The sequence below is a fragment of the Gopherus evgoodei genome, chromosome 20 (assembly GCF_007399415.2).
Source record: "Gopherus evgoodei ecotype Sinaloan lineage chromosome 20, rGopEvg1_v1.p, whole genome shotgun sequence".
Taxonomy (NCBI): Eukaryota; Metazoa; Chordata; order Testudines; family Testudinidae; genus Gopherus; species Gopherus evgoodei.
In genome coordinates, this window is record NC_044341.1 from 18,702,317 (window position 1) to 18,714,958 (window position 12,642).

General features: G+C 45.1%; 1 protein-coding gene across 3 annotated transcripts in view; it reads right to left on the reverse strand.

Annotated features, from left to right (window-relative positions):
• The window catches only part of EYA3 (EYA transcriptional coactivator and phosphatase 3), a 143,549-nt gene extending 134,086 nt beyond the window's left edge, over nucleotides 1-9,463 (reverse strand). For 2 of the 3 annotated variants that reach the window (XM_030539108.1, XM_030539104.1), the window contains exon 1: nucleotides 9,300-9,437. The gene's annotated coding sequence lies outside the window, so the exon portion shown is untranslated. Of the gene's footprint in view, nucleotides 1-9,299 lie in introns of all 3 variants that reach the window. The other variant, XM_030539105.1, reaches the window with a different exon arrangement.
• Nucleotides 9,464-12,642: the final 3,179 nt, after the last annotated feature.

Genomic DNA, 12,642 nt, shown 5'->3' on the forward strand with positions numbered 1-12,642 from the left:
TATATCGCATGTACCATCATGCCAAGTCTCAGTTTTAACTAAAATTCAATTTGTTTTTCAGTTGAAAGTAGAAAGAGGAGCACTGAGCTTTTAAAAATAAATGAATACATACATACATACATACATACATACATACATACATACATACTGTTTCTGTCAACTAAAAAGACATCTAAGGTGACATAGGCCTGATCTACACTACAAAGTTTTATTGGCAAAACATGCTTTATTTTGGCACATCCATGTGAGCATCCATACTCAATTTTGAGTCCTACTGGTAAAACTCTGACTTTCTGATCAAATTAAGCCACATATCCAAATGAAAGAAGCCACTTACCAGCTCTGTTCCACCAATAAAATGCCTGTGTCGACACGGCATTCGTAAAAACAGTCTTCCAGCACAGTCCCACAAGTGCCCCTGCCCCCACAAAAGTGACTGCTCTGGCCACAGTTCTGCTCTTTGCTGCCCACTGACTGGAAGGAAGCCTATGAAAATCACAGCGTGTTTTTGCAACACTTCTCTTCCTGATAGCCCACCTGGCTCCATCTGAAGCTGCAGGAAAGCCATGTGCTGCTGCCTGGTCCAGGAAAGAAGTCTTGGTTTCTGTCTGCCTGTGGGGAGAAGAGGCAGTGCAAGCCCAGCTGAGGAATACCCTCAGAAATAATTTGGACATTGCAGAGAAGATGTCGCAGTTGGGATACAAGAGGGATGAGCAGTGTAACAGACCAAAAATTTCCTGCAATATCCTGAGTGAACTTTATTGAAATAAGTTAAATCTTACTGAATTTGTTTTAAATATCTTGGAAGTTCACTGTATTAAAATACAGTTGTATATGCATTATTGTATGTACTTCCATGTGACAAGTAAATAGGAGAACAGGGGCATTTCATTTCAGAAAGAGGAACTACACAAAAATGAGGAAGCTAGTTAAACAGAAATTAAAAGGTACAGTCCCAAAAGTGAAATGTATGCAAGCTGCATGGAAACTTTTTAAAAGCACCATAATAGAGGCTCAAATTAAATATACACCCCTTAAAAAACACAAGAGGACCAAAAAAGTGCCACCGCGGATAAACCACAAAGTAAAGGAAGCAGTTAGAGACAAAAAGGCTTCTTTCCTACTGAGAAAAATAGAAAGGAGTATAAACTCTGGCAAGACAAGTGTAAAATAATAATTAGGTAGGCCTCAAACAGCAACTAGCCAAAGACTCAAAAAATAACAGCAATTTTTTTTTAAGTGCATCAGAAGCAGGAAGCTTGCTAAACAATCTGTAGAGCCAGTGGATGATTGCGGTGCTAAAGGAGCACTCAAGGAAGATAAGGACACTATGGAGAAACTAAATGAATTATTTGCATCAATATTTATTGCAGAAGATGTGAGGGAGATTCCCATACCGGAGCCATTCTTTTTAGTTGACAAATCTGAGGAACTGTCCCAGATTGACTTGTCATTAAGAGGCAGCTTTGGAACAAATTGATAAATTAAACAGTAGTAAGTCACTAGGACCAGAAAGTATTCATCTAAGAGTTATGAAGGAACTCAAATTGCAGAACTACTAACTGTGGTATGTAACCTATCATTTAAATCAGCTTCTGTACAAGATGACTGGAGGATAGCTAATGTGACACCAATTTTTAAAATAATTCTGGAGGCAATCCTGGGAATTACAGGTTGGTAAACCTAATTTCAGTATCAGGCAAATTAGTTGAAATGATAGTAAAGAACAGAATTATCAGAGACATAGATTAACATGATTTGTTGGGGAAGAATCAACATAGCTATTGTAAAGGGAAATCATGCCTGAGGGTGTCAACAAACACATGGACAACGGTGCTCCAGTGGATATAGTGTACTTGGATTTTCAGAAAGCCTTTGACAAGGTCCCTTACCAAAGGCTCTTAAGCAAAGTAAGCAGTCATGGGATAAGAGGGAAGGTTCTCTCATGGATCAGTAACTGGTTAAAAGATAGAAAACAAAGGGTAGGAATAAAGGGCCAGTTTTCGGAATGGAGAGAGGTAAATATTGGTGTCCCCCAGGTGTCTGTACTGGGACCAGTGCTGTTCAACATATTCATAAACAATCTGGAAAAGGGATAAAAAGAACTAGATAAATTCATGGAGGATAGGTCCATCAATGGCTATTAGCCAGGACGGGCAGGGACACAACACCATGCTCTGCATGTTCCTAAGCCTCTGACTGCCAGATGCTGGGAGTGAATGCCAGGGGATGGATCACTCAATGATTGCCTGTTCTGTTCTTTACCTCTGAAGCACCTGGCATTGGCAACTGTTGGAAGACAGGATACTACACTAAATGGACTATCGGTCTGACCCATTATGGCCGCTCTTACATTCCTAAGGTTGTCACATCTCCAGAGAAGCCACTTCTGGAAAAGTACATATACTTCCTCAGACTGGATTCTCAGGGACCAACAGACAAAAAAAAAGGCTTCTGGATAAATAGCCTTGTTTAAAACTGGCTCTTGGCCTTCTTCCTGATCCAGCAAACAGATAGTATCTCTGGTCCACAGAGGGCCCCAACCTTAAGGTAGGACTGGGTGCTTGTTCTGAGCTGAAGCTATGATGAACCAGTAACCATAAGGAATCCTCTTGGGTGGTGTACTGAAGGACTGCTCCTGCCAGAACCCATGTTAGGGTTGAGGGTAATTCTGGTAAGCTTAGTAGCATGTATGTAGGTTCTTCTATTGTTTTAATACATTTTTTGTAATGCTTTTCACTTCAAGAATAAGCAAGCTTGCACAGAAAGAATTGTGTAGCAACCTGTAACTGCAGAAATTACACCTGCCTGTCTCTGAAGAGAAAGCAAGCAGGTGTCCTTGGGCAACCTATCTGTGCTGGGAAATCCACAATGAAGGCAGAGAACTGTGCAGCCTGGAAATTCTCTGTTCAGAAGGGAGAGGAGCCTAAGAGTGGGTGTTGATGGGCTACTGCCAAAAAAGAGAGGCCAAAAGAAAATCTGGGACTGGCCTCCATACCTGCCACTTCTCTGAGGCACTGGATGCCATACTCTGCGGGGAACCCATTACCACTCCACAAGTGACAGTGGACACCTCAAGAAACCCAGAAGGAGGAGGCTGTGACACAGAGACCTCTTGGCAAAGGGTCCTCTGTTCTTTAAAATAACTCTCATCTCAGACCTGACAAACTCACTACACCAAAAATATCCTGCAGATATTTATCCATAAAAAGTTACATGTTAGGAATCTAAATAAACTTTGTGACTTCTCAAGATTCATATTTTTTGTGAGATGTACATACAGGAAATATATAAGAAATAATATATTTATTCTGAAAGTATATTTTATGAACTCAGAGTAAAAGTTAGTCACCAGTGGATACAATGTTTTGGTGATGGCCCACTGCAGCAGGACAGAGCTGTCACGCTGCCATGGTTAGGGGGTGATGTAATGCAAGGCTCAACTGTCCAGCCTTGCTCCATTGCAAAGCTATCAATGGAAAACCCTCAGAGACAATTGCAAACAATTGAAACTGCTCGTAGGTAAAAAAGGAACATTACAAAGGAGAGCTGCTTTGATTACATATACACTGACCTGTGTTTCGTTCAGGAATATTCAGCACCTTACATTTAGCTTTTGAGTTATTTAACATGTTTTTAAGAAGGTCTTTCATTATTTATTACTGCTCAATAAAATTGTTTTTAGTAAAAATCATGATTTATTTACTGTATTACAAATCAGGCACATGACATCATCCACACCCCTCCCACCAGATTTACAACAAGTATTTACACTTATTAAAATTCATATACATGCAAAGTACAGTTTACTCACAAAGTGTCACAATAGCAAAGCAGCATACTGCAATGCTATGGCACAATGTTAGAGTTCTTTTAAGACCTCCCATGTAGCATCTGTGAACAGCCTGACAGCATGGATGCACTCTGATAGTTGCCCTTGTGGCTGGCTGTTAAAGATCAGCAGACACTCCTTTCCACCTCACTGGTAACATTTCTCCCTTTGCTTCACAAGTATTATGTAAAACACAACATACAACAATAGGAAAATTTGGCTCACAGAGATCCAGCCTAATCATGAGGCACCTCCAGTGTCCTTTCAATCTACTAAATACACATTCAACAGTCATCATCCTGCACCTGCTCACGTGGTAGTTAGATCTTTCCTTGCTGCCATCCGGGTTCCTGCTGCACGGTTTCTGAGCCGGGGAAGCAAACAGTAAGCTGGGTCACTGAGAATCACGGTTGGCACTGTAACCTCTCCAATGTTAATAGTCAGGAGGAAATGTCCCTGCTTCCGGCTTTTCAAGAAATCCTATACTTCTAAAGATGTGAGCACAAAGCACCTTCCATGACTACCCAATGTTCATGTCAGTGAAACATCCCTGGTGATCCACCAACGCTTGCATAACCATAGAGAACTACCCCTTCTATTTATAGTCTCAAAAACAAGGTGTGGTGGGGTGTCAGAATGGGGATATGTGTCCTATCATCTCACTACAGTTTGGGAAACCCACTGCATAGAATCCCTCTATTATTTCCTAAACATTGCCCAGATTGAGTCACAGTCCTTGGCAGCAGGATGTGCTGAATGGCTTTGCACATTTAAATGACGACAGCCCTACTGTAGATTTTTCAACACCAAACTGATTGTCCACAGATCAACAGCGGTCTGGGATGGCAAGATTCTAGGGTGCAATTGTCATCCACTTTTCCACTGTCAAAAGCAGCTCTCATTTTGGTATCTCTGCACTGGAGGACTGGAGAAAGGTCAGTGCACAACTTCAGGAATGTGGCCTTCCACATGTGAAAAATTTGCATCCATGGCTGATCATCCCAGATTTGCATCACAATCTGATTCCACCACTTGGTGCTCATCTCACAGACCCAGAAATATCACTCCACTGCATGTACCAGGTCGCAGAATGCCTACAGCAGCTGGCAGTCACTATCTGCATCATCCACTCCTTCCTTTTATCAGAGGGGTAGCCATGTTAGTCTGGATCTGTAAAAGCAGCAAAGAGTCCTGTGGCACCTTATAGACTAACAGACGTTTTGGAGCATGAGCTTTCGTGGGTGAATACCCACTTCGTTGGTTGCATAACAAAGAAAGAACCCCTAACGGAAAGAGAGATGGCAATTCCTAGAGTACAGACTTCTTTTGCTGAAGGAAGTTATCCCCTACCAGAGTTGATGCCGGAGGTGCTACTCTCACAGAAGGGAAATCATAAGCAATAGGGACAGGTCCATGCTATATGGGGACAGATACTGGAAAATCAGCAGAGACTGTGGGAGACCCAAGTATACTTACAGGACTATTTGGTCAACACCAGCTGCTGATCAACACCAGCAGCTGTATAAAATCCTACAAAAGGGAAGTTGGAGAGGTTGTAAGGGCCAGGTGCTCCAGGACTAGGAGGCCAGAGGCCAGTGCAGAAGGCATTACAGCTGTGAGTGCAGGAAACATCTGAAGAGAGGGTGCCCCTATTTATACAGAGATAAAAACCCTGTGACAATCCTATACATCAAGTTTTTGCCTAATGCAGGTTAAATCAGCCACATTACAAACTTCACAATACCCAGCTTAATACTGTAAAAGATATGGTGCAGCTAGCCCTGAATTGTGCCAAATACATCCAGATATTATAAACAATAATTCTGAACACACTGATTAAGCCCTTTCCCACAGCACTGCACAGTACACACTGCATTCCAAGTTCTCAATATGCTGTAAGTTTCTGTATTAAAAATGGATAGCTGCATTGTAGGTGGTGTCAGTGTGTGGACGGAAAAGGGAAATTTACATCAGGATAGTGCAGTAGTCAAACTGGCCATCACCTCCTTGTGCATCTCCCTGCCTTTATACCAGTGGTTCCCAAACTTTAACAACCTGTGAACTCCTTTCACTAAAATGTCAAGCCTCATAATTCCCCTCCTAAAAATGAATATTTCCAGAGATTTTCTCCTTTATCTGAGTATAAATTATAAAAGCAATGATCTTGGGAATATAAAATTTGTTTTTATAACATGCCTATTACACACTATTATTAATTATTATTTATCATTACAGTATTTTTAACATTATGAAAATGGCAACACCCTTCCAAGATCTCACTTTCGTAGCTTGTATCACTTTGAATAAGCCTTTCATAAGAAAAGGCTCCCGTGCTTCATCAAGGAGTATCAGATGTGAAACAGTATGAAGGTATCTAAGAAGCCAACTCAAAGAGTTCCTCCTTCACAAGCATTCAGGTCTTGAGCAGTCCAGGCAAACAACGCACGTTACAGCAAAGTTTAAACTTGTTCTTCATCATAATTTTAAAAACAATACTAGCTGCCTATTTAATTTTAAAAACAGCAAAAAATATCCACTTCCCTTTCCATTTCTTATAAGGAGTCTTGAAGTTTAAATCTCCTCAGTGTGACAGATATGCTTGCTTTGATCTGCTTAGATCTTGGAAGTCCAGGGGCCCCAAGCTGCTGGTCCTGCTCCTAGGGACAGCTCTGTCCGCCATTAGGGAATTCCCACCCCCTCCCCCAAAATCCCCCTGTAACATTTCACAAACCGCAGTTTGAGAACCACTGCTCTAGACTCTCCAAACCCTCAAAATGCTACTGTTAAAAAATAGAGAGGGAAAAAAAAGGTACCTTGCCTGATGCTCTGACCACATCTAGTATATCTAGCTTTGGCTTCCCCACACCTTTATATCTTTTAAATTTGAGCTCCTGACCTGACCTTTACCTTCAAAGCCCTTCACAATTCAGCACTTCCCACCGAACTGATTTTACCCCTCAAAGCACACAATGAGCCACCTCCCTAGTTGCATTTCCCAGTGTCACCTCGTGGCCTTTTTCCTTGCTGCTGTTCACACCCAGCTCATCATGCCTCATCTTCTTTCTCAAGACTCTGCTTAAAACAAACCCCTTCTGTGAGATCTATAAAACCTTACTCTTGCTCTTATAATGAAAATATCCAAGTTACAAACCCATAAGGTACATGAATGTATTACTAGCCAAAGTAGATATTGCTGTAATCTTTGTCCTCCTTTTTTCCCCACCTCCTTATTGATCACTATAATGCATCATCACATTATGTAGTAACCTAGGTCGTGATACTGCAAGCTGATCTCTAGTGATAGATCTTTATGCTCATTTAGAGCCCCACTGACCTCATCCACATGGACACAGGAGTCCGTACGGATTAGCTAGTGGGATCAGGGCTTCAGACTGTTAGTCCTTGGGCAGGAACATTGTCATTTGTCTCAGACGTTCACTGCCCACAGTGGTACTAAATAAAAATTAGCAGTCTCTGCTGCTAACTCTAGAGTTTATGGGCTTAGGAAGAGAGAGTTCCCTTAAGCAGTCTCTCCCCACAATAAAGATCTGTTATAGCAAAACTTGACACTATTTCAAACCACCTCATGGTTTGAATAATACTGTAACCTTACACACTCATTTGGCATATTAAAGAGGTAGTCATCTTAAGTATCATTTTTACAAGTTCACAAAGATTAAAACTGAAAATGTTAAAAATCTAATTACTGTTACACCTTTAATGTCATTTACTTTTTCCATTTCTCTCAGATGGGACAATTAATGTAGTTTTTAGTCAATTTCACATTCAAATTCTCCTGCGCTAGCCTAGCACTGCAAAGCATGAAAAAAAAAAATCTATTGGTATCAGGTTGAACTTTTCCAAATATTAATTCAGGGGCAATTTTGACCTGACAATATCCCTTTGACATCAATGTACTGCATACATTTCTAGCACACTTCAATACTCAAGGAGAACTACATTTTGGGACCCCTTTATCTTAATGATTAGATTTGGCCATCAAACGAAAACATTCCAATCTGCCTTACCCAGCCTTCTTCTGTGTCTCTGGGTCCTGACCCAGATCAAGCTCACCATAAATCCAGAATAGTCATCAGCTGTTTGTGGGGCCCACTATTTACACCAATAAGCTCAGCATGTGGCACATGAAAGCTAAGAAACAGTATGTTAGCTTATCATGGAGATTCTTCCACAAATCCTATTATCACACACTCTGCAAAATACAGATACTTTTTTATATACAGCCCAATTCAAAAGTTATCCTACAACTAGACATTTAAAGGTTAAAAATGTTTACAGATGGTAAATGAATCAAGACTGAATTATGGTCAGCCAATATCTAGGACTTGCTACACTCCATACCACAAAATGCAAAACACACAATTCTAGGCTGATGGGCCAGTGACCATTTCAAAGTCCAATTTCACATTAACTTTAAACCATCTATGCCATAAATGAGTGCTCACTCCTAAAATCTTAAGTGACAAGAAGCATTAAGGTCTATTTAAAAATTTGTGAAAATATACTATAAGCAATCAAAATCACATCACAAAAGAGCACAATGGTATTCACCATGACAGGATTTTAGGGAAAGGAAAGGCCACAGGTACACAATGTCAGCAGAACAGCTGTGAAAATTAGTGACAATTAGGATTTCTGTGCAGCTACAGAAAGAAGTCACCATAAGAGAAGAGTGAATTAAAACTCCTTTAATTCTATAACATTCTTTCAGAGATGGCATGACCAATAGAGCACATAGTGTCCAGCTGAGGGTGTAACAGTGATTTATTATAATGGCATTACATTTTGTCTTTAATTCTCCATCCCCTTCTTATGCACCCTAACATGTTATTTCTTTTTATTGTAGCATATAGAGAAGAGGTTTTCATTTAACTGTCCATAAGAACACGCTTTCTTAACAATCTGGAACCCGTATTTAGAATCCAGACAATACATCACAATATGGTTAATGCTCCATAGGCTTTCATGCTGCAGACACAGTGCTAGCCACAGGTACAGAAAATAATCCATGTTCAGAGGCTATTGGAGTTGGATGGAAGGACTGAGCAGGGAAATTGGTACATTTACAGGCCGTGACCGTTTCACTGCGGCAGTGCACGAAAGAAACCTTCACATTAATGTGTCCGGCTCGCTCAGGGGTATCCCCCCTCCCCAGCCAGCCCTTAGACACTCCGTGACCACACGCGCACCGCCTCCTAAGCTCAGCTACCACACACTCCCACGGGAGAGCACCGCCGGGCCCCCAGACCCAGCGCGGCGGCCTGAACTAGCAGCGGCGCCGTGGGGGGGCACAGTGACAGGGGCCGCTCAGTTCCCGCCGTGCCGGTCCCGGGAAGCGGCGAGGCATATCCACGCGTGAGCATCTCCCGTCCGGGGGGGCTGCTATGGCGGGGTCCCTGGGTCTCGCGAGAAGGAGCCTGCGGAGGCCAGCGGAGCAGCCTCTTACCGTGAGGCGGCAGCTCCGGAGCCGGCCCCGGCAATGCGGCCCGTGGGGGACATGGCAGCGGCAGCGGCGGGTCGGTACAAGGAACACTTCAGCTCGGAGCCCAGCCGGGGCAGCGTAACCCGGAAGCAGAACCCCACTCAGCCGGAAGTGACCTGGGGTGGGGTTGGGAGCGGCCCGGCCCGGCTGATTCTTTCTTCGTGCTCAGCTTGAGCGCGGGGCTGGGCCGGGCCGGGTGTCTCAGCGCTGCTGGCCCGCTGGGGCCGGGTCAGCCTGTGGAGCCGGGCGAGCCCCGGGGAGCACGGGGCACCGGGTTAGTGCCATCACCCGGGTGAACGCGGCACCCCGCCCCGCTTAGGAGCCCCTGCAGGTACCAGTCCGGCCCACGAGGGGTCACCCCGGAGCTGCGCAGTGCCAGCTCGTCAGCCTGCCCAGGGCCGAGCTCCTGGCGCAACAGAGGTTGTGTGGCGGGCCAGGCTGCTCACAGCGTTGGGGTTTGGCGTGCGGGCTCCGGGGCGGGGTGCTGGGCGGCAGGGCGAGGGCTCTGTCTGCCCATGAGGGCAGGGGACTGGACTCGATGACCTCTCGAGGTCCCTTCCAGTGCTAGAGTCTGTGAGTCTGGGGATGAGGTGTGTGGGGTGGAGGTGGGTGCTCTGGGCTGGGACAGATGGGTTTGATGGGTGGGAGGTGAATCAGGACTGGGGCGGGGTACTGGGGGGCAGGGCGAGGGCTCTGTCTGGGGATGAGGTGTGTGGGGTGGAGGTGGGTGCTCGGGGCTGGGACAAATGGGTTTGATGGGTGGGAGGTGAATCAGGACTGGGGCGGGGTACTGGGGGGCAGGGCGAGGGCTCTGTCTGGGGATGAGGTGTGTGGGGTGGAGGTGGGTGCTCGGGGCTGGGACAAATGGGTTTGATGGGTGGGAGGTGAATCAGGACTGGGGCGGGGTGCTGGGGGGCAGGGCGAGGGCTCTGTCTGGGGATGAGGTGTGTGGGGTGGAGGTGGGTGCTCTGGGCTGGGACAGATGGGTTTGATGGGTGGGAGGTGAATCAGGACTGGGGCGGGGTGCTGGGGGGCAGGGCGAGGGCTCTGTCTGGGGATGAGGTGTGTGGGGTGGAGGTGGGTGCTCTGGGCTGGGACAGATGGGTTTGATGGGTGGGAGGTGAATCAGGACTGGGGCGGGGTGCTGGGGTTACCTCAAAGTGGCTCCCGGAAGTAGCAGCATGTCCCTTCTCCGTGGAGCTGTGGCCAGTCGGCTCTGCACAATACCCCATCTGCAGGCACTGTCCCTGCTGCTCCCTTTGGCCATGGTTCCTGGCCGATGGGAGCTTCAGGGCAGCACTTGGGGTGGGGGTAGGGGGCAGAGTGGAGTCCCCTAGCTGTCCGTATGCGTAAGAGCCAGAGGGGGGCCATGTTGTTGCTTCCGGCTCCCGACCCTGCTCCCCAGCTCGAATGCCAGAGTGGGGCAAACCCCAGACCCCACTCCCCAGCAGGAGATCAAGGGCAGGAGTAAAATGGCTGGTGGGCCAAATCCAGCCCACGGACCTTAGTTTGCCCACCTCTGCTCTGGGATGTCATGATGTGCAGTGAAACAGCCAGGACGTGTGGCGGAGGCATGCTCTCTATTACTGAAGTGGTGAGTGCCACTCCTGCCTGATGCTAAGGTTCGCTTGCTGTACTGGTAACTGAGCACCCAGGCTACTCATGACACAGGAACAAGTGAAGGTGTGAGCCATGCCCCTGAGAGCTTACCGGGTGAGACCCTGATCATGCAGTGTGGTCGCCAGGGCTGGTGCTAGACTTTCTGGGTTAAGCAGCCAAAGCCCAAGACCAAGCTTCACCATCTGGAGCCAAAGACTGTGCCCCATTGCACCGGGCCAAAGCTGAAGCCTGAGTATCACCGTCCGGGTCCAAAACCTGAAGACTTCATCCCTTAGTGGCAGGGCTCAGGTCACAGGCCCCCTGCCTGAGGCTGAAAGCCCTTTGGCTTTGGTTCCCCACCCAAAGCAGTGAAGCTTAGGCTTTGCTGCCCCCTCTCTCCCAGCTGGGCTCATACGGGCTCAGGCTTCAGTACCCCCTCCTGGGTTCATGTAGTAATTTTTATTGTCAGAAAGGGGTCAGGTGGAGGGGTGAAGTTTGAGAACCTCTGAGCTAGAGTAATAAAAAGGAGTTTGCAGTGTTGTTGTTGCTATGTTATTCCTAGGGTAAGAGAAACAAGGTGAGTGAGGAAATATCTTTTATTGGACCAGCTTCTGTTAGTGGAAGGGACAAGCCTTCAAACTACACAGAGCTACATTGACCTGAGGAAGAGCTCTGTGTAGCTTGAAAGCTTCGCCCACCAACAGAAGTTGGTCCAATACAAGATATTACCTCACCCACTATCTCTCTAATGAAAAAAAGGGAGAAGGCAAAATACGTAGGACAATGATTGCAATAATAAGATCATACAGGTACTCTGATATTTTACTTTAAAAAAAAAAAAAAAACTTGTACTCTCAAGCCATAATGTTAGGGATGTGAAGGAAGGGGAGAAAGCTTCCAAACCTAACTGCCACGGCAACCTAATTACAAATGTAATGAGCAGAATATAAGAAAGTCTAGAGGATGGGAAGGAGGAAATTAAATGAAAATGATAAATTTTCCCATTTATTTTTTGTATTCCTCCTCAGTGCATTGGTATATTTTCAACTTCTGATTATCATCCATAAAAGTTCTGCATATGATCTAAATAATTTTCTCTGCTCAGTAAGGAAAACATATCTCAGAAATGTGATGCCTGTTTGTAAAACACTTTGAGAACCATAGAGGGAAGGCACCATAGAAGTGTAGCGTATTTATTTAATTTTCATGATGTGTTGCATTCAGGAGGACTTCGTTAGAAATTAGGGAACAAACTTGATAGCCTTAATATTTGTCAGGCTTTTTTTAATTTCACATTACATTTTATTGCATTCAGTACACTTTCTTTGGCTTGACTATATAACATAGTTGCAAGTCTCTAGAGATACTAGATTTTGCAGAATGATCAACTTTTTAAGACTATTCAGGTTGTCTTTTCTACTGAGTGAAAGTATCCACACATCTTAAGGGAAGGTGCACTGTGTTGGGAACTTTACAGACTGCTGTTTGTATTTCTGTGCACTTCATAGCCAAGACCTCATGCCTTAATCCTAGAAGGTAGTCAAGTGGTAGCCGCCTCATTTTGCAAATCACCAGAGAGTTTGCAGTTGGGAATAGAACTCTAGGAATAGGTGTCTAATATGACAGGCCCTATTTTTATCTGCTGATCTGCACTACCTGTCAGACTAAATATGCCAAACCTATGTGTTTTCGTTATCCTATTGCTAAC